We start from the raw sequence: 18,815 nt of genomic DNA on the forward strand, positions 1-18,815 counted from the left end.
CGGCAACAAGTTTTGCATCCGTCATATGTGTCAATTGTGATTTTTAACTGGACTTGTAGCCTGAAACAGACTGCTGACTGTCATCACAAATTTATTTGGCATATATTCAAACAGTGCATTTATTTTTTTCATAAAAACATTGAAACGCTTTAATAACTTTCATTGCCTTAAGTAAATATTTGTCATTCGTTACATTGATTGCTTGCAGTCCAAGAATCCTTCACATTCTTATTTGGCTATACCTTACACTTACAAACACATATAACGTTATGTGCTGCACTATTTTTCCTTCCATTTAGTGTCTCTGTCAAAGAACCTCAGAGTTTAAAGACAATTATTAATGAGACAGCACTTGTCAATATATCCAAGTGTACACTTTTTAATTGCACAATGATGGCATAATGCAATGAAGAATAAGTCAATGTGGTCCACCACTTCAGTTTGCAAAAGACGTATGAAAGAGAAAGGTAGCAAGCACAATAGCCAATTTTTAACAAAATTTTCTGGGCATATGCCACTTCTTAGGCAACTAATATGTCCACAGCAAAGAAAAAAAAAACTTTTTTATACATTAATAAGGTGCAAATTTGAGTAAAACGAGTATTCGCTGAATTTCAGGCTGTCCAGACATTGTGGGAGTGCTTTTCAAGATATAAAAAGGCATGTTTTTTAGCATAAAGGAGGGGTTAGAAACCTTGCTGTCCCTATAGAGGTGTGTAGACTGCATTGGGTGCAGTGCTCAGGGAAGTGTGGCTGGGAATGGGGGGGGGGAGAGGGTGACAATGCAAAGAGAAATGAGTAGGCACGGATGCTTTTTTACGAAGCGCAGTTAGAGAAATATATGCAAGACAATTCACATGCTGCAATACAGTGGGCCTTAAGTTCTTTTCCTCAATAGAATGCTTTCTTTCTTTTGTTGCTGTAAGAGAGGGTTATTGTTAAAATGAGAGATACAAGTCAGTCCAAATCAAACCTGAGGATCTCCACTATCACTCCGCTGCTGAAGACCACATTGAGACTAAATGTATTCTGTTAGCAAGGCATCACTGCCCATCGGTGACTTTTTTATTTGCACGGAAGCTACAGTAGTCTGTGACATTGCTTTTCTATGTTGCTTGCACCTACCCAGGCAGCACATTAACATCGCACCAACCCCGGCCCAACGTCGACAAAAAGTGGTACCAGCATTGGCGTAACACTGGTTTTTTGAGATATTACTACATTTTTATATATTGGTCCGGCTTATATGCCAACATTGCACCTGTCTGGGCACTGCCAAACTAGGCTATCAGCTGGCCGTGCCGCTAGTGTCACATATTGGCATGCCACTAGTATTCATTGGCACACATAACGTTGGCAATAAGCCGGCCGTGCCGCTAGTATCACATATTTATGTTTATTGGCATGCAACGAGTATTCATCGGCACACGTCGCATTAGCACATCCACTGTTAAGCCACCTTTAGCCATGCAGTTATTTCACCCTTGCCCTTACTGCTGCCATATGCTTAACTGTCAGTTTGACAATTGTGGTTTTCTTATGCAGTCATTTCCCAATACAACCTTACATGTCATCTCTTTAAGGAGCCATAAAACCATGCAATTGAATGAGGCAAGCAAAAAATTTTCCAAAAACATTTTATTGAGAGGCCATATACATGTACAGTCTTTGTCAAAAGTATACGGTCCAAAGGGTTCGCTTCTAAGCACTCTAGCTAAGCCTCTGGAAGAAATGCTAGAATATATGGGCAAGCATAGAGAACAATGGGGAATAGATTTATCGTCTACGAGATTTCGCTTGGTGCAGATGTGTACTAAGTAGGGGTGAGCGAATAGTAGTTTTTCCAAACCGAATCGAATACGAATAGTGCACTCTTGCTATCGAATCGAATACGAATAATGTAGCTAAAAAGCGAATCGAATACGAATCGAATAGTGAAAGCAGCAAATCGAATACGTATCGAATAGTGAAAGCAGCGAATCGAATACGTATCGAATACTCCGCAAGTTATGTTAATATTATTTTTATGTTCATTACAGAACATTAAAAAGTGTCTGAAAATCAATTTTATTCAAAATTCTGTTTGATATATAGTTCACAACAATGTACAGCTGCGTCAACCTTTGCTACAGGCGAGATAAAGTCTAAATATTGTGAAGAGGAAGAAGTGCACAAGGAACATGCCAGTCAGTGGCATCGTGATCGCTGCGCGTGCTGGATCTGACTGTGTTCGCTGCCGCTGTATTCGCCGCTGATCTGCTCAGTCCTGCTGATCAAGTCCTGTTGATCTGCTGAATAAACATCCCATTCTTACATTTGGTGGAGCTGCCGGTCAAGATCTATCCTCTCGCCCTGGAACTCCGCAGCCGTACAATACCACCTCCTGCGATGCCTGAGGACGTCAACCACCAAGCCGTTCAAGTTGGCTCGGCCATCATCTGCCCCGGCTCCCTCCGCCAGCGAGACCCCGCCATCTTCAGCGGCACTGACGACCACGATGTCGAGGACTGGCTCACATCCTATGAACGAGTGAGCGTTTACAACAAATGGGACGCGGAAACAAAGTTAAGCAACGTCATTTTCTATCTCACCGGCGTAGAAAACCTATTGTTTCGAAACCATGAAGCGGACATTTCATCATGGTCCGCGTTTAAAGCCAGCTTCTCTGAAGTTTTCGACCGACCAGCTGTGAGGACACTCCGTGCTGAACAGCGCTTGCGTACGCGGTCACAGCAAGTTGGCGAAAATTTCACGAGCTATATCGAGGACGTCATCGACTTGTGCAAGCGCGTTAACCCACACATGTCAGAGGCCAAGAAGATCAAGCACATTCTGTGGCATCGATGACGATGCCTTTCAGATGCTGTCGGCTCGAGATATCCGCACCGTCGCGGAAGCGGTCACACTGTGTCAAAGTTATGATGAACTGCGGAAACAAAGGGCCATAACTCGCGCGAACACCATGCACTCTGAGTCCCTTGCTGGCCTGACAGATGCAGGCGAACATTCTGCGCTCCTGCCACAAATTAAGAGCTTCATTCGGGAAGAAGTTGCTCGACAGCTCGCTCTTATATCCTGCCATCAAGAAACTTCCACACACCTAGCTCCCAGTTTGCGCCACATTATTCAAGAACAGGTAGCTGAATCTTTTCCTCCAGCCCCTCAACCCATGCCTGTTACAGCGCCGTCAACATATGCGGCTGTTGCGGCCCGACCGCCACCTACATATGCTCCACCGCCACCAGCCTATGTTCAGCCGCCTCCTGCGCCTGCGCGAGAACCTGCGCAGTTTATGCGACCGGCTCCAAGACCACGTAATCCCTGGCGCACGACGCATAACCGGCCAATTTGTTACACTTGCGGGCTTGCTGGACACATTTCTCGTTATTGTCGCAACCGTCTCCCGGTGTCGGTACCACCTACTCATGGTTCTGCATACTGGTCTCCGACGCCTCAGTATTCCGCGCCTACTGAGCCTCCAGCCTTTCTCCCCAGACCGCTCAGCCATGTCCGACCGCCGTTCACAGCCGCCGCGACGCCGCTCTATCTCTCCGATGCGACGTCGACAGAACACTTCACATGAGGAAAACTAGAGGCCGCAGTTCCTGAGGCGAGAACTGCGACCCAGTCGAACTTTCCAAGTCCTCATCTGTCGCCAACAAACCTAATTGAAGTTTTCGTCGAGGGTGTTGCTGTCATGGCCCTAATTGACACTGGTGCTGCGATTTCGGTAATGGACGCGAAACTATGTCGCACTTTAAAGAAAGTGAAGACGCCAATTGCGGTACTTTCGTTGCGAACGGCCAGCGCACAGCATATCAAGCCTTTAGCAGCATGCACCGCTCGAGTAGTTATCCAGAATTCCCTTTATACGATTGAGTTCGTTGTGCTGCCAAGTTGCTCGCACGCTGTAATTTTAGGCTGGGATTTCCTGTCGCGTCATGCTGCTATTATCGATTGTGCTCGAGCTGAAGTGGGGTTCTCGATGGTGCCCGGTGCCTTACCAGATGCTGATCAATCAAATTCCGGTGCTAAAGCCCTCGTCGCCGAAGATATCGACCTTCCTCCCTGTTCTTCAGTGCTTGTTCGTGTCGCTTGTGCATCTATTAGCGATGACACCGTTCTATTCACACCAGCCCATACTTTCCTGCGCCGCAAGTGCCTTCCATTGCCCTACGCAGTGCTCGCTATTTCCGCTGGCCTTTCCATGTTATGGGTCTCTAACCCATTTAACTCCCCTACTGCATTGCGCCATGGCGAATGCCTCGGAAGTATCCAGCCAATCACATCTCTTCTGATCCCGGAGGAACCTGATGACGCGCCACACTGTGCCGTGACTGCGCTCAGCCCCCCTTCACCTGCGCCCGCTCCCCCCTCTACAGACTTGTTCCTCGGTTCCATCGATGCCGATCTTCCCCCAGAGCAGTGCACTCAGCTTTTGAACCTACTACATGTGTTTCGCTCCTCCTTCGACTCTCATCAAAGTTCTTTGGGTCAAACTTCTACTGTCACTCATCGCATCGACACCGACACCACTACGACAGCGCCCCTATCGTGTGTCTGCAACCGAACGCCAGGCTATTGAAGAGCAAGTCGACCTAATGATCCAGAATGGCGTGATTCAGCCCTCAAGTAGCCCTTGGGCCTCACCTGTTGTCCTTGTAAAAAAGAAAGATGGTTCTATCCGCTTCTGTGTCGATTATCGCCGCCTTAATAAGCTTACGCGAAAGGATGTCTATCCTCTCCCACGCATCGACGACGCTCTCGATTGTTTGCAAGGCGCCGAACTCTTTTCTTCCTTAGATTTACGTTCCGGGTACTGGCAAGTCCCCTTGGAAGCGGCTGATCGCCCCAAAACTGCCTTTGTAACTCCCGACGGCTTGTACGAATTCACAGTTATGCCGTTTGGCCTTTGTAATGCTCCGGCAACATTTGAGCGCATGATGGACACCATTTTGCGTGGCCTAAAGTGGAAGACATGCCTCTGCTACCTCGATGACATTGTCGTCTTTTCTCCTGACTTTGACACACACCTGTACCGTCTGAAGCACGTTTTGACCTGCCTATCTAATGCCGGACTGCAGCTGAATTTGAAAAAAATGTCGTTTTGCCGCCCGCCAGCTCACCATTCTCGGCCACGTTGTTTCCAAAGAAGGTGTATCTCCAGACCCTGCCAAACTTCGTGCCGTAACAGCCTTTCCCAAACCGACTTCCATCAAAGATCTACGTAGCTTCCTCGGACTGTGCTCTTACTTTCGCCGCTTTATTAGGAATTTTGCTTCCATTGCTGCTCCCTTGACAGAACTTCTGTCCAGCAGTTCCGACCTTTCGTCGGGGTCACCAGCGTGCGACGATGCCTTCAATGCTTTACGATACATCCTCAGGGCAACGCCTGTCCTACGTCATTTCGACCCCACAGAGCCTACTGAGGTCCACACAGACGCTAGTGGTATTGGTCTCGGCGCTGTGCTCGCTCAGCGCAAAGCAGGTCATACTGAATACGTGGTCGCCTATGCTAGCCGTACACTCACGAAGGCTGAATCCAATTACTCTGTCACTGAAAAAGAATGCTTAGCGATTATTTGGGCTCTTACTAAATTCCGCCCTTACCTCTATGGTCGCCCTTTTGACGTAGTGACGGACCACCATGCGCTTTGCTGGCTTTCCTCACTGAAAGACCCGTCCGGCAGACTGGCAAGATGGGCTCTTCGCCTTCAGGAATATGATGTCCGCGTTGTTTACCGCTCCGGCCGCAAACATCACGATGCCGATGCACTTTCCTGCTGCCCCCTTACAGCTGAGGTCGCGAGCCTTTCCCCTTCCGACGATTTCCCGCCATCGCTTCACATCAATGACATGCCGTCAGCGCAGCGGCAAGATCCTTGGATAAACTCTATCCTCGATTTTATCTCCAATCCTACAGCTGCTTCTCCATCGCGTGCTCTCCGCCGCCATGCTTCCCACTTCGCCATTCGTGATAACCTCCTCTACCGCCGCAACTACTGTGCAGATGGCCGCAAGTGGTTGCTAGTTATTCCCCGGCAGCTACGTTCGCAAATTTGTGACTATTTCCACGCTGACCGACAATCCGGTCATGCGGGCGTCTTCAAGACATACACTCGTCTCCGGCTGCGGGTATGTACACCTTTGTACTCAAGTACGTTCGCTCATGCCTCACCTGTCAACGTCGCAAGCCATCTCCTCAACGGTCTGCTGGAGAGTTGCTGCCGTTACCCAGCCCACCACGTCCTTTCGACCGCGTCGGCATTGATTTGTACGGGCCGCTTCCCTACACTGCGGCAGGCAACCGCTGGGCTATCGTAGCCGTTGATCATCTGACGAGGTATGCCGAAACCGCCGCACTTCCATCTGCCACAGCGTCAGAAGTAGCTTCATTTTGCAGCGATTTATTTTTCGCCATGGTGCACCTCGAGAGCTGATCAGCGACAGAGGACGCGTTTTCTTGAGTGACGTTGTGAAAGCCTTGCTCACCAAGTGCAACATTATTCACAGAACCACCTCCGCCTATCATCCCCAGACTAATGGCCTCACTGAGCGTTTCAATCGTACCCTTGGCGACATGCTCTCTATGTACGTGTCCTCCAACCACTCAAACTGGGACCTCGTCCTTCCGTATGTCACGTACGCATACAATACCGCAACGCAGTCTACTACTGGCTTCTCTCCTTTTTTTCTCCTCTACGGCCGTCACCCCTCTGCTACAATCGACACCATACTCCCGTATCAGCCAGACATATCAGAGTATACACCTGCGTCTCAAGCAGCCCAGCATGCGGAAGACTGTCGACAAATCGCCCGCGCATTCACGGCTAACACCCAGTACCGCCATAAATCCAACCATGACAGTCAACACTCGACACCGCACTTCTCGTCTGGCGCTCTTGTGTGGCTATGGATACCTTCCAATGCCCCTGGACTGTCTTCAAAATTTCTTGCTAAATACCATGGCCCATACCGTGTTCTGGAGCGCACCTCTCTGGTTAATTATGTGGTGGAACCTGTTACGCCATCCCATGATCTACGCCGGCGCGGACGCGAGATTGTTCACGTCCAGCGCCTCAAACCCTATTACGACCCTGCCGTCTTGCTCACGCCGTAAGTCGCCAGGATGTCTCCTCTTCGTCCCGCGGGTAATTGTGAAGAGGAAGAAGTGCACAAGAGACATGCCAGTCAGTGGCATCGTTATCGCTGCGCGTGCTGGATCTGACTGTGTTCGCTGCCGCTGTATTCGCCGCTAATCTGCTCAGTCCTGCTGATCAAGTCCTGTTGATCTGCTGAATAAACCCCCCATTCTTACAATCTTTAAAAGCAAAAAGATTGCGCATAGCCATAAGCAAAATAAGAGTGCACTCAGTAAAGTCAAGTGGAGTTGGCAGGAGTTAATAAATTTACTAGATGCAACTTTGCTAGAAGCACAGCCTGGCACTACTAGAATGCACAACTAGAAATTGAGTACTGTCAATATGGCATCAGTCAAACAACATCACATCAACTAAGACAAGACTTTCTCAGACTAGTCATCAAATATTTTAAAAATGCTTGACTAGATTAAGACTCTAACACTGCGGGGAAATCACATAGAAAATGCAGATACATGTCTAGAATAATCTGCAGTTTTTATTTGAGCCTTTAATGACTAGGACTGAAACTTGTTGCAACAGTTATGAGGAACGACCATTCACAAAGATAAAATTTGATATCCCAAAAGGTGGAACATTAGAAGTAGTGCAGATGGAGTGAAACAAAGCGCATTTCACAAAGATTTAAATGAGTATATGGAACACTGGGCATGTTGCAATGCCAGCACTATACGTAAAGAACGTGTTTTAACTATCGGAACAAAATAAAGGCAGTCTTGTGCATCACAATGCAACTAGGGATATTCACCAACAAATGGTTCTGGACTGTAAAATTGCACAGCAGGTCTGTTGGGAAATGTTATGGAAGCTTCGACCGCACTGAGCTGCACGGCAGAAAACAATGTGCTCCACACTGTCCGATGAAAGTGATTCCCGCCGACAAGTTACTGTGTTGGAGCAAGTTGAAAAGTCTCTCGCTTGCCACCTGAGTAGCCGGAATGGCAAGGTACTTTCTAACCATGGTTGCAAGAGCTCCATGCTTGATTTTTCCTTCTGTTTGCCACCACTGAAATGGACTGCTATCACGAGGCAACACAGGTGCCTGAAGATAGTTGGACATTTCTTGCATCAAAGAGCAAGGGTTTTCATTGTGTTTTGATGGTACCAAAGTATTAAACACTCCCCAAACGGATGACTGCTCTCCTCTCCAATCCATCTGCTCCTGTGAAGAACTTTCTTGCGAGCCCAACTGCGACAGCCTTGACTCTTCCTGTTCCTGAAGTACTGAATACAAGAGGGATCGCATGTGTCCCTTTTCTTGCTGATCGCTGCAGACATCCTTGAAACGAGGCTCAAGCAGAGTGGCAACAGCATGGGGCATCTGTGTGCTTATACCTTGAAATCTTGCTTTCACAGACCTCAGGAGGTTCTTTGAGAACTCTTGCTTATCAGCTCCACTTGCCTCTTTAGAAAGCAGCACCTGAATGCAGTGAACAAGGGGAATAACAAGAGAAAATGTTGGGTGGGACTCTGAACAAGCAGCGGTAGTGGCTTCTTCAATCGGTTGCAGCACTGACACGAACGCTGCTACTTGACGCCATTCAAGAGAGGTCAGGTTGTGAACAGAATCTATTTCTGCCAAGTCTCCTGTCACGGCTGACTTCACCTTATGCAAGCGCGCTAGCGTGGCGTATTCACTATTCCATCTTGTAGGAACATCTTGTATCACCTCCAGTGGCTCTTCTATGTCCATTTTCCTTTGTATTTCTCGCAGTCTTGTTCTCGCGCTGCTGCTTCGTTTGTACAGCCCAGCGATAGCCCGTGCTTTTCCACACACGCTTGCGAATCCGTTGCTTACATTCTTCGCGTCCTGAACACAAAGTTTTACAGTGTGCGCGAAACAAGCAACGTGCACCCAGGGAGGTGGCCCAATCGCGGACACAAAGTTCCGAGCATCGTCAGTCACTACATAGCAAGGAAGGTCTACAGGTACGTTCCACTCTTTCAAAACGTCCATGAGTAAAGAACGCAGGTTCTCTGCAGTATGGTTTGCACACAGGTGACGACACGCAAGAACAAAACTGTGAGGCACGTCACTCAACACGTGGCACGTCACAGACATGTAACTATCTCCAGCTCGCGACGACCAGCCGTCAGTTGTGACAGAGCCTACATCCGTGCTGATGACGCTGTGCAGCTTCTCATGGACGGAGAAGCTGCACAGCGGAGAAGCTGCACCCCTTACGTAACACCCCGCAAGGGGTCTTTAAGGAAAATAAAGTGATGTGATGTGATGTGAGCGTTTGACAGCGTTATACATTTCAGGCACGACAGTCCTCGAGAATGTCGTGTGACAGGGGACCTTTTATTCGGGGACCGTGTACCGCATCAGGTTTTGAAACCCTGGCTCTTCGGCAATAGACTAGCTATGCAGACCACTTACAATGAAAGAAGCAATTATCACCGTAAGTGCCTTGGCGCGGGGGCTCTGAGGGTTCAGCTGTGGCTTGAAAAACGAACTAGCACTTGCCTTCTTGTCTTTGATGTAGAACGCTGCTGAGCCGCAGATGCTCCGCTCTCATACTCTGCGGGCTCCCGGATGCCGTCTGAGGTGGTTGATCAAAGGCGTCGTTGTGTTAGCTGGCGTTTTGAGAACCGCTCCGCACAAGAAGCACTTGGACGAGCCTGCCTCTAGACGTTCGTAAAAAGCCCAAACACTACTGCGTTTCTTTCGGCATGCCGAAGTTGCTTTTTCACCTTCATTCATGACGAAGCAGCAAGAGGCGTCAGAGCAGCAGCGTCAATCGGCGCTCAGAAAGCAGCAGGCAGAAACAGACCACCAGTATAGTTCCGTTTTACTTGTGGCGTGCGCGCAGGAGCAGCGGAGTGGTAGTGGTGGTAGCGGCGGCGCTGCGGTAGAGCGCTATAAATCTTGGAGTAATAGATCTGACGGGAAAACGCTGATATCCTCTAGGGGGTGCAACTAATAATCTCTACGCACATTGTCAGTTGCTGGTTGTTTTTATCTACAACAATTACGTTTCAACGAGTTTATTCAGTGAACTAGATTGCATGATACAATATATCAGAGATTACGAATGGCTGAGCGACGCTTTCGTCCGACTTGCGTCCGCGTAACCCGAGGCCATAGAGTTGCGCTTCCCCTGCTGTTGGCGCTTCGAACTAGTTATCGCTGAGCGCGCGATCACCTCATCGTCCTCTTCTTTTCAGTGACTTTCGTTGCTTTCGTTATTTTTCAATTAGCTCGCGTGCTCCCCTCTAGCTGGCGCTAGGCGACCTGAGATATATAGTGGAGAGATGTATGAGTATGAGCTGACAACATTCATGCAACTCTCATGTCATGCACCATTCGCATAATAAACTTAACCTCAACTCTTGATGATGAAAGTGAATGAAATTTTCACGGAATAAACATGTAGCGTTACTTCTCGGCAGATTAGAGACGTGTGAACTATGACACGACTACGAGAAGTTGCCTCCGCGATTCGTGATATGTCCGATCTTTAAGAATGTTTCCATGCGAATGGACCGTGTCGCGGCCACGCTGAAGCACGTAGGCTCCCTAAAACGGTGATCTCTGCTTCTCGTGTAGGTTTATTGCGGCAGCAAGCTGTGCCTGCTCGGAGCTGACGCTTCCTTTGCGAGAATGGTTGGAGGTAACCGAGACCTCAATTCGCGCCAGTTATTCGAAAAGTATTCGAAAATTATTCGAAAATTTGCGAAGATATTCGAACAGTTTCGAATAATTTTCAATTTCCACTATTTGATTCGTTTAACGAATCGAATATTATATTTGATTCGATATTCAAAAATTCGAATATTCGCACACCCCTAGTACTAAGCCCCGTTATGGGGCTTAGAAGCAAAACCCTTGGGCCGTATATTTTTGACAAAGACTGTACATACCACAGGGACATCAGAGGGTCAAATGCACCGCAGGAGGCATTGGGTACAGGGTTAATATGGGAGGGGCTAATTAATAGATGGAATTGGGAACAGGGCACTAAGCAGCACATGACCAGGTAGGGCAGGGAGAGGTGATTGGGTGCAGTGTGCATTTCGTCATGATGGAAGGGGCTGGACATGGGGAGCAGGGTTGATGCACTATAGCATTGTAGTGCGAGAGGTGTTGCAGGAATAGGAGGCTGAGCATGGGTGCAATCCCAGGCAGTGTCCATCATGGAGGGAAAATGGCAGCGGACTGTGTTGCGCATGGTAGTTGGCAGTGAAGGGTTGATGGATCAAGTGATGATATCGAGGGGGTGGGGGCGGAAGCGCATGGCCTAGGAAGTAAGCTGGACACCCCGCAGGAAACAATCATTCAGGAACAGTTTGTTGAGATTGGCACGTGGGTCTTACAAATAACATGTATACATAAAACAAGCATATATCACCATAAGATACAAACTCATCTTCTCAACACTAATCCAAACACATATTTGAAGTCTGGGTGCCCTATACGATTAAGTGCAAAATACAGAACCCCGCTATAGTAAACTCGGATATAGTAAAACCTCTGATATAGTAAAGTGAAACTGAAGTCCCAGTTCATCTACCATAGGCAACTGTACATTTTCCCCCCTTTATTGTAAATATGTTTTTGGTAAAACTCGGTTAAAGTGCTATTGGCCACGGCGACGACTCCCACGATGATATCGTCACCCGCGCACTACCTTGAATCGCGAGGTCGACGTCTTGTGTTTGAAAACAGAAAAATAACCCCGAGTGCATGTTTAGGTGGCTTTACCACTTGGCTGAGTAGCAGTCAGGAGAAGCCTACCTTACAAAAGCCTTGGAGCCGTGAGGGAAAGCGCACAGCGTGAAGAAAAAAATGTAAAGCTGTCTACAAACATAGCAAGGAAGCGGCGTGGTCCATTCGGAAAGTAAAGAAGAGTAAAAGTGAAACAAGAAATAGGGAAAGGGAAGAAATGGGTGAGCATTCACTGCAATGTGCAGCACAACGCATGAGGCAGTGGAGGTGCAGCGAGTACAGCCTTACAGCACTTGAGTGCCACGCGCATTTATCATTTATTGTCTTTTAAAAGACAGAAAGAGCAAAAGGGGTACCATGTTCATGCAAGGCTTTGGTTTTTACATGAAATCGAACTTGGTTGCATTCATAATCTTGTCCTCATGCCTAAGAGGTACTTCCACAAGATGCACAGAAATTTTAAATGGAAAAATCACACAAAGAGATGACAAAAGCGAGATGCAAGGTATTTCAGATTTTTTTTCATTAAGCAACAAGACATGTTCAGTAAGGGCCTATTGACCTCAGTTCAGTTGAGTCGTTCAGTCGTGTCCAACTCTTCGTGACCCTATGGACCATATCACGCCATGTTTTCCGGTCTCTCACTATCTTCCTACCATCACATAACTTCATCTGCAGCGCCTCGATGATGCCATCTAACCACCGCGTTCGCTGCCTACCATTTCTCCGGTGACCCTCAACCTTTCCCAACATCAAACTTTCGACAGCGACTCCTCTCTTCTCATCAGATAACCCAAGTAGCTAAGCTTTAACTTTAGAATTTGACCCTCCGATGAGCAGTCAGGGTTTATGGTCAACAATATCGACTGATTTAATTACTAGACAGCATTTTCAGGACTATGTCATTACAGACCAGTGTATAGTAGTAAAGACCCTGATATAGTAAATATTTTTGCTGGCCCCAGTGGCTTTACTATAAAAGGGTTCTACTGTATATATTGAAGGCCTATTGTCACATATTCTTCTTTTAGAGATCTCTGGGCCTGCAAGGACATGCAGCGTCTTATGATGTAGGGATGATAAAAATACATGCAAAATAATATGCATCCCACATACAAAAGAAAGACATTTGGAAGGAAGAACCTGCTTTCGGCAAGCCGATAACTTCAGGTGCATATAGAATTACAGCTCCTTAAAATATGATGGTTCAGGCTCCAGAACTTATCAATTTTTAACAAATACTTAAAAATCCTGCAATAAACAACGTGGATTACTAAGCATGCAAAACCGGATGATATTAAAGAACACATTAAAGAATATTTTTCTGCAGTACACCAGTTACAGGCACACATACATTACTGCGGCCAGAATAATAAAATATTGCCCTGCCAGAATCAATCAAACTACAATTAGCTAACTCAGGGAGATGTGTACATTGCAGATATTCTCAAGGCTATATATGCATATTATATTTACAAAATCAGTGATGAATGAGACACACCTGTTTGGTTTACAAGAACCATACCATTTCAAGTTCCAGCTTATTAGTTTTCACAGCTTTTATTGCATGCTGCATTCTACTATAAACAATTGCCTTACTTGTAGTGTACCAAGTACGTTTTTATACAGTGCTCATTATAAATTAAAGGCACTAGAACAACATGCACACAGAAAAGAAAAGAAGAACGGGACAGAGCGCCACTCACAACTGATTTAATATGCAGAATAAAGTACATATATGTCTCACTGTCGGCGCATGCGCAAGGAACACATTCAGCATGATGTAGTTTAAGATATGTTCAAGAAGCGCTTTTTCAGCATTATACAGATTGACCGACGTGTTACAGACGCACAAATTACCTTTCTTTCCAATATAAAATGCTTCCGTTAGCTCTCTGGCCATCGTATTCCCACTCCTTGCAAGAATTCGCACATCAGAAAAACATGGTTCACAAGTGCCTGAAGGGCAGGATCTGATATGCTTCGGAATATTGGGGCCATCTTTATTTGGCTCCATGTTACGTTCATGTTCCCGGATTCGCTCATTAACACATCAGCCAGTTTGTCCAATGTAGGCACAACCACAAGAGAGGGGAACTTCATACACAACCCCTTCGGCACATTTTTTTATTTGTCGCCCATGCCTCATACCACAGCCTCTTTCTCTGAGAAAGCGTCTCTTGAACATAACTTATCTTAAACTACATCATGCTGAATGTGTGCCTTGCACATGTGCCGGCAGTCAGATATATTTGTACTTTGTTCTGCACAATACATCAGTTGTGAGTGGCACTCTGTTCCGTTCTTCTTGCAAGTGTGCGTGTTGTTTTGGCGCCTTTAATTTATAATGAATAAAAAGAAATTCTCTTAATTATACAATGCTGCTTGTTCAGCTAACATTATTACAGTGAGCCTGCAATGAGCAACTGAGCAAGTACTAGAAATTTATTTTGCATAGGCATGAAAATATGCTAGATCAGAGTACAATGATATCATACTTCCTTATCAGCTAGCAGCCTACCAAGTATGCATTTTCCTTCATCACAGCTAATCATATGGCCATACCATCGGCAACCTTCCATGTGCAAGATAATTTTCAGTAAAGCATACATAGGTCATTTTATATCTAGGTACCAGGTGTGGTGCTCGGGCATTTGATCTCTTCAAACCAATTTATTGTAGTTGTTGGTATAGAGAACAGTAATCTGCCTGAATATCTGAGGCGAAATATTATTATTATTGCTTACGTACACCTTGAACTACAATTCTTGATGTGACTATTGGATCACAATAACAGATACATCTAGCATGAGAGCGATTTTTCATTTTCACTCTATCACAAGTTCCTCGAAACACCAGTTTAATCCTGAGCTGAAAAGTTGTTTCGCACACATTTTATATTTCAATATCTATAAAAATTTGCTATTTTGTGAATTTATTTCAAAATCAAATTTTCCTAACAGCCTCACAATTGTTTCTTCAAAAATTGACAATATTTTGTACTCAAATTAAAAGTAAGATTGTCTGGAGAAATAGTTTTGTTTGCCGAACAAAACAGCACATATAGATAAAAGCACCAGTATCGCCCGAAATTAATGTGCAATGCATGAACTCAGAGTTCACCAGAGTTGACCTAAAATTACAAGTACAATAGCCCTGTATACATGGACTCGACAGCACCGGGTTGAATCAGCATTGAGAAATCAAGGTCACTATTACTCGACCCGGTTGGTGTCTAAATTTCGCTTTCTAGTGAGTAAGTATCGCAGCGGAGCGTAGCGTCGAGATTCGAAGTTATTGTGCAAGTTTCTTACTCGTATTTGATCCCATTGCATTTTACTATCGAGAGCTTCGATTACTTTTTATCATTGATTATCGCTAAAAAGCATTCAATTTCACTGACGCTCGCTGCCGCTCCAGAGGCTTTTTCATATCCCAGAGTTCCCCATAACTCGACTCCCTGACTGGACAGCATCTGCATGCCTTAAGATAAGCGGATCAAGTGAGTTAACCTACCCCCTGCAAGCGAGTTAATCCGAACCGCTCCGCCACCTATTTTACTTGACCCGACTGTGTATACTGTTATGACCGTGCATGGTCCGCACTTGCGCGCACTATTGTTCGCCTGTGGGCATGGATATGTGCTGTTGGTGCAAGGGCTCTAAGAGAGCCAGTTTCCATGAATCTTTTTGTGTGAGCCTGCTTTGCTTTGTCGAGACACTGCAAATGCCAAATTGGCCCTGTCAAGGGAACGTCAAGAAAAATACAAAGAAACGTCGCATTGTGAGAAATATGTGCTTTTGTTCAATTGTTCACCCTTCCCGTCGACAAGCGCTATTGCCAAGTGTGGAATGCCTATTGTCCAAAGGAGACGACAGAGTGACACGTCCGCTGACGTACAGGACAAGAAAGGAGCATGACGAATACAGCCATTAGAGGAATCCCCGGAATGCAGGAAAGATTTGCAATTGTCGGAAAGGGACAATGCTGGGAGCAGTATGTGGCGCGCACGTGCACTTGGGTTTCTGAGAAGGAAATCCACTTGCCGGAACCACCATATCGGATCTTTGGTGAAGAATAGAAAAGTACCTCCTCGCCGTTCCCAAGCTCTACCCGCCAACAAGTGACCACGCCCGACGAAACAATACCGGACCAGTCAGTGCATCAGACCATCAGTGCAGTGATGTGTTCGATTGGATGCCGATATCTGAGGGGCGTGCCCTGGAACTGGTTGGTCAGCATCTTCTGAGAGGGGCTGCACATAAGGGGTTTTAAGGACGTTGCAGAGCACGAAATGACGCTCTGAGCCCTGGGTAAACGGCTCATCCAGACGCTTCTCGCTATGAACTCTTAACGCTTGCCACTTTGCTGATATACCCTTTTTTATGTAAATAAGTGTTCTCAAAGTGCCAATAAACCTGCTTGTATATATTTTACCATCTTCGAAGATTCAATTATTCATCAACCCGGAGTCTCTGCACGCTACCAAGTGAAGGCCGGGTCGACTTAGCCCCAGCGTCACGACACCTCCAGTGTTGGGATCTGAATCTACAAGCCACAGCATCTGGTGATCGGAGGTGGCATCTGAAGCTACAAGCCACAACATCTGGTGATCGCAGGTGGCATCTCAAGCAACAAGCAGGAGCAACAATCGGCCAACAAGAGAGCAGCTCGGAACATCGATCGCATGTGTGGGTGAGTGCTTGGCTTTTCTTCTGATGTGGACCAGGTTCTAGAACAGGGTTAGAACTGGTAAAGAGTGTTGAAACGCCTTTAGGTTTGGTAGTTTGCACAGTTGTTTTGGAAGTAGCCGGCACTCGGAGCGATCATGGACCTACAAAAGCTGCAGAAACCGGAACTGTTGCTATTGTGTGAGGAATTGGGAATTGATACAAGTGGTTTGGCACGAAAACCCTTGATTTTAAAATCACTGATTTGGGAACCGATGATGAGGAGCTCAGTGAAGCATGGAACCTCATCGGACAAAAAAGGAGGAGCAACTCAGACAGCAGAAAGAGCGGGAAAAAGAGGAAAGGAGGCGTGAGCGTGAACATGAGAGGGAAAAAGAGGAAAAGAGGCGTGAAATTGAGAGAGAAGCAAAAAGGCTGGAGCAAGAAATTGAGCTCCGGAAATTAGAACTAGAGTTGAGCAACAGGTCGGGCAATTGTCCCCAGCTAGCGGTACCGCTTCTCAACAAGGAGGCAGATTTCAAGATGTCAAAGTACATGCAGCCACATGAGATATGAGGGGATATCGGTCTGTATCTGGCTAACTTTGAGCGAACCTGCGAAAAACTATCCTTCCAGCGAGACACTTGGCCTCAGAGATTATTGACGGTTCTGCCCTGCGAGGCAGCGGAGGTTGTCGCGCGGCTAAGCAAGGAGGACGCGGACAACTACGAGAAGGTCAAAGCTTGCCTTCTGAGAAAGTATAGGCTTAGCGCCGAGGCGTTCAGGCAACATTTTGGGAACACTACTAAGTCCAGGGACGAGAGTTACCCTGAATTCCTGTACAATTTGAGTCAATTTGGGCGAGTGGCTAAAGAGCACAGATTCCTACAGTGATAGGGACGCTGTAGTCGAGCGAATTTTTTTGGAGCAGTTTTATAACTTCCTCCCAGAAAAAGAAAGAAATTGGTTACAGGACCGAGGCGACATTAAGTCGGCAACTGAAGCTGCCGAACTCATTGAGGAGTATGCTTCGCGCCGACAATTCAGCAACCCAGTAGTGGATAGGCCCCGCAATCCCAAGTTGAGTGTGAATAACCGTCAGGAAAGGCACTTTGCTAGAGTTGGAAACGAAGAAAGGAAGGCTTCTTCAGGCAAACTCCCTAGAAAGGACGGCAGTTAGAAAAGTGGGGAAGTGACCAACGCGCAGAACACAAAGAATAAGCTTGAGGCTAGGAAGCCGCTCACATGCTTTAGGCGTAATGAGCAGGGTCACATTGCCGTCAACTGCCGGAAAGAAAAGATTGCTTTCTCGTATGTCAGTGACTGCGATGAAAATATGCAGCTTTTGGAACCCAACCTGCATGACCTAGTAGTCAACGGGAAGCCTTGCAAGGTACTGTGCGATTCGGCCGCAACGATGGATGCTGTCCATCCGGCGTATGTGTCGCCTTCCGAATATACAGGACAATGTGCATGGATCCGCCAGGTAGTGGAGGAAGAGAGTGTGTGCTTGCCAGTCGCAAACGTGTTCATCGAGGGCCCTTTGCGAGTTAACAACCGAGGCTGCCGTTTCAGGAAAGCTTCCTAAGTGCTATCCGTATTTGTTTTCCAACAAATCGGACATGCTACTGCGAAAGAGGGGCATCCTTTTCGGAGACAGAGTTGTGCAAGCCTTAACACGTTCAAAGGCGCGAGAACTAGCTACACTGCTCATTCCAGAAAAATCCACAGCGGAGAAAACGGCAGTTAAAACAGTGGTCGATGCGGAAGATAGCGGGTCAGAAAACTTTGAGAGCGAGGCATCTCAGATAAGTCAACTTGAAAGTGAGCTTGATGAGACGCCGAATGAGGACGTTCTGGAGAGTAACTTCTTGCCGCCAGTGTCTAGTAATCTCACGAGACTTTTAAGTGGAACCCGAGAGGACTTAGCTATGGAGCAAGCCAATAATCCCAAGATACAGGAGATAAGGGAGCGCCACCGCGCCACTAAGACAGCAAAGAATATTTCTTTCGAGATGAGAAAGGAAGTGCTGTATCGCTTATTCAAGGATAAGCGCGGAGTAGAATGGGACCAACTACTCGTTTCCCAAAAGTACCGCGAAGACGTACTGCAACTTTCCCATGGCAGCTCGTGGTCATGTGACCTTGGAATAAGGAAAACAAAGCAGAGGCTGTTGCAAGAATACTATTGGCCTGGATGTTTTAAGGACACGGAAAATTTTGTACGGTCATGTGACACGTGCCAGCGGGTTGGAAAGGCGCAAGATAAGTGGAAAGTTCCGATGGTGTTAGTACCAATCATTACCGAGCCGT

Source organism: Amblyomma maculatum, unplaced genomic scaffold (assembly GCF_055883805.1).
Source record: "Amblyomma maculatum isolate TAMU_Amacu unplaced genomic scaffold, ASM5588380v1 scaffold_15, whole genome shotgun sequence".
Classification (NCBI taxonomy): Eukaryota; Metazoa; Arthropoda; class Arachnida; order Ixodida; family Ixodidae; genus Amblyomma; species Amblyomma maculatum.